Source organism: Mustela putorius, unplaced genomic scaffold (assembly GCF_011764305.1).
Source record: "Mustela putorius furo isolate JIRA1106 unplaced genomic scaffold, ASM1176430v1.1 tig00000580_pilon_pilon_pilon, whole genome shotgun sequence".
In the NCBI taxonomy this organism is placed as follows: domain Eukaryota; kingdom Metazoa; phylum Chordata; class Mammalia; order Carnivora; family Mustelidae; genus Mustela; species Mustela putorius.
The window spans coordinates 11302361-11306688 of record NW_025421423.1 but is presented as its reverse complement, the minus strand read 5'-3'; the positions used below and the strand labels follow the sequence as shown (position 1 = coordinate 11306688).

Genomic DNA, 4328 nt, shown 5'->3' with positions numbered 1-4328 from the left:
GAGAAGCGCAGGCACGCCCTAGGGAAAGGTGCTTTTCAATTGTTAGAACATGCAGCGGTGTTGAGGCACCTAGATGGCACAGTCAGTTAAGCATCTGACTTGGTTTCGGCTCAGGTCATGATCTCAGGGTCCTGGGATCGAGCCCCACATCGGGCTCTCTGCTCAGTGGGCAGCCTGCTTCCTCCCTCTCCCTGCCAGCTTCTCTGACTACTTGTGATCTCTCTCTCTGTCTTTCTCTGTCAAATAAATAAACAAAATCTTTAAAAATTTTTTCTTTAAAAAAACCCAGAAATAGAGATACCATCCCAAACTTTTCTGATATCCTTGTTTCTAACTGCTATGTCTTGCTGAATCAAAGCAGCTGATTCTGATATAAGTTCAATGTAATTTCCTTCCAGAACTAACTCATCTTTCTGGGCTTGAGATGCTGAACAAGCAACACCTGGCCTCATCTGAGCCCTGTGGACATATTTCAACAGGAGAACCATTTTCCTGAATAACAGCGTTGATGGAGAAGTGAGCATTCCCAGACCTCATCTGGTAAGGGAAGCCCAGTAGAACACGCCTTTGATCATGTCCGGTACGTGACTGCAGATAGCGTGAACAGTAGCCAGTTCTTTTCTTTTTCCTACCGTTTGTCAGCTAGGAGCCTCTTCCTTTTCTTTCCAAGGAGACTTTTTTCCGATGACTTCTACATTGATAGGACTGAAGCCCTTTTTCAGGAGGCTTCCCAGGAACGTGCATCCCTTCAGAGTGATGTTGACATTTTCTGGAATGTAGACAGTCTGATTGCTGAGAATGGTCTTCATTCTTGCAGGAGATTTGGCAAAGAGAGCTGTTTATATTCCTCTTATCAGTTTATTTTTTTTCCCAGCATCCAACATCTTTTTAATAACAAAGCAGGATCTGAGCTTAGTTTTTGTAGCCACAATGGGCCATTTGGTCTCTGGTGCACTTGGACTTCTGGTCCTTGGAGCACTCACAGGGGCTGGTGGGGTTGTGTAGGGTTCACAGGGCCTTGCTGAAATGCCTGTACACCTCTGGGCCCTTTCGAGGATCAGAGAACAGGAGCGTGGCACAGCCCTTGTGGGAGTCCGGGGCGAACTGGTTGAAGGTGGCAATCTTGTTCCTGGCCTTGATGTGGCTCATGTGTGTGGCATATACACCTTTAGTGTGGGGACCTCTGGGACGCGCACATCCCCCACTGCAGATCCTACAAGCACAGTTGTTTTGTCTTCCTGGCAGCAAGCTTCATCTTCTTGGGCATCTAGGAAAGGAACAGAGGCCATCAGTTAGTGCAACTCATGAACAACCTTTTCAGCACAAACCAGTTGAAGGTAGAGCTGGTTTGTTCTGCTAGAGATGTGTGCAGATTTACCAACAGCCTCAGTAGATGTCCTGGCTCTTGGGCTCTTGGGCCAAACCTTTTGGTCCCCATTGTGGTAGATGTCCTCTCCCAGGATGGTGCCTCCTGCTCAACCAGGTCCGTAAAGCCCTTCTATTATCTCTATAGTTTTATGTTTCTCATTTAGGTCTTTAGTCAACCAAAGAGAACTGAAGACACACACATGATTAGGAACCTTTATTTCTGTCTGGAGAGAAGCCAGCTTCCCAACACCCATCCTTTGTCCGTCCGTTCTTGATGTCACTTTTTTCCTACAACAAGCTCTCGTGGATTGTTAAATCTGTTTCACAATGTCATGTTTTCTGCCATTTTCTGCTTTGTCGCCTGCCTGCTTCCTTGGCTCTGGCTTTGTAATATGTCTTAATAGCTGGCGAGGGAGGTGAGTGAGTGATAATTATTATCACTGCAGATGAGGACACTCAAGCTCAGACAATCTAAGTGACTTGACCAAGGATCACATGACTAGTAAGTGCCCAAACCAGGATTTGAACCCACATCTGCTTTATTTATTTATTTATTTTTAAAGATTTTATTTATTTATTTGACAGAGAGAGATCACAAGTAGACAGAGAGGCGGGGGGTGGGGGGTGGGAAGCAGGCTCCCTGCTGATCAGAGAGCCCAATGCGGGGCTCCATCCCAGGACCCTGAGATCATGACCTGAGCCAAAGGCAGAGGCTTAACCCACTGAGCCATCCAGGTGCCCCATCACATCTGCATTATTTAAAAGACTGGGCTCTTTCCACTCCTCCAGGCTGTCCTCAGAGTGGTTTTTTTACCCTGGGTAGGAGAAGAGGTTGGGTGAGTATTTTGATTACATTGGCTTCATGCTTCTGGCCTCAAAGGAGGTCACGTTTCTTCCCAGAAGGAATGAACATTTCTTTTTGGCTCCTGGAACCAAAGGATAAGAAGGCTTATCCTTGGGAGCACCCAGTAGGGTAGAGAGAAGCAGCCTAGAGCTCGGGGCCCAGAGAAACAGCCCTTCAGAGAGTGGGCTTCATGCTTCCTCTCCTGTGGCTGCAGGCAAGGGCTGAGAAACCACAGAATTATCTTTATCTTTTTGAAAATAGATCTGACCATATCTATCTCCCCTGCTGAAAACAAAATAAAGAAACTACACACCCGCCTACCACCACCCACCGAGAAAAAACAAAACCCGCCATGGCTCCTCAATGAAGCAATAGGCTGCAGACTTTTTTTTTTTTTAAAGATTTTATTTATATATTTGACAGACAGAGATCACAAGTAGGCAGAGGCAGGCGGTGGTGTGGGGGAGGGGGGAAGCAGGCTACCTGCAGAGCAGAGAGCCCAATACAGGGCTCCATCCCAGGACCCTGGGATCATGACCTGAGCCAAAGGCAGAGGCTTTAACCCACTGAGTCACCCAGGAGCCCCAGCTATAGACTCTTTAGTGTTTGTGTTTCTTTTTAGTCAATAAATCTTTTTTTTCCCTAATAGAATTGCATGCAGGAGCCCCAAATGTAAAACAATAAAGTGTGGCTTTATTAAGTGTAGATTTTCTTTTTTTTTCTTCTCTTTTTTCTTTCCTTTATTTTCTTTTCTCTTCTTTCTTTCTTTCTGTGCAAAAAGTTGGTTTTATTAAAGCATGCGTGGGCAGAAAGAGCTGCCTAAAAGTGTAGCTTTTTTTTTTTTTTAAAGATTTCATTTATTTATTTGACAGACAGAGATAGGCAGGCAGATAAATAGGCAGAGAGGCAGTCAGAGAGAGAGGAGGGAAGCAGGTTTCCTGCTGAGCAGAGAGCCTGATGCGGGGCTCGATCCCAGGACTCTGAGATCATGACCTGAGCCAAAGGCAGAGGCTTAACCCACTGAGCCACTCAGGCACCCAAAGTGTAGCTTTTTCAAGCCTAAAGTGTGGATCTGCTTAGCTCGCTCCTGGGCCTGGCACCCAGTAGGTGCTCAGTAAATATGTGTGGATTTGACAAGTAGGCTTGAGGACCTGTCCATGGAACCCATTTGGCATCCACCGTCCTTGAAGTCAAGCATGAACCTCCACGACGGCACGTAAATGCCTAACTTTGGCCTTGCCGTGAATTAACCTCCCATCTCCTAGACCGACACAGGAGCCATGCTAATCGGCTCACCATGCCCAAACGTGCCCGGTCCTTTCTTGTACCTGTGTCTTTGCAAAAGCAGTTTTCTCAGCCTGGAGTGTCTTTTCCTCCCATGTCTCCTGCTTTGTGAACCACCAAATCTTCGTAACCCAGCTCACACATCCCCTGCTCCACGAAGCCTTCCTTGGTTTCTTGCCAGCTACCTGGAAGCCCCATCTTTGTGCTGATTGTGCACCTGCTGTCATACTTGTCATGGCTGTCAGAACTCTGTCCCACAACTCCTCAGGGCAGGGTTCGGGCCCTTTGTCCCCATCTGCAGTCTAGCATTCAGTCTCTTGGTGCTCAACAAATGCATGTGCATCAATGAAGGAAGGAGTGAATCAATCCATGAATATGGAGACACCAGTCAACCCACTAGAGGTCTGCCATGGGAAGATCCAGCCCAGGACAGCCCTCGCAGAAGGACCAGCGGGGGTCAACACCCAGCAATGTGTGGCAAGCCCCAAGAAGGTGGCTGTAGCTATGTCACAGGCCGGGAAGGGTAGGAATCTATGAGGCTAGGTTCCTATCAACTACAGCTGTGAAGTGGCAGCCAATCAAGGGTCGGTTCTTGCAGGGGTAGGGGCCTCTTCCTGCCTGAAGGCTCCTCTCTTCCAGCACCCACACGCCCCTCTCTGTTCATCCCAGACCTGGGCCATAGAGCAATGACTTCTACCTTCATAGCCTCTGGATCACCCTGGGGAAAGAGCCCCTTCCTCATTCTAAGTCCCGAGTTTCCTTGGGCATCTCGTAGTTGGCTGTTATTAATCATTCTCTCTGCTGGTCCATGGGAGGCCTTGTGCTGGGCTTT

General features: G+C 47.8%; 1 pseudogene; it reads right to left on the bottom strand.

Annotated features, from left to right (window-relative positions):
* Positions 1–275: 275 nt before the first annotated feature.
* Positions 276–856, bottom strand: LOC123392489 (annotated as a pseudogene).
* Between the last annotated feature and the right edge of the window lie 3472 nt (positions 857–4328).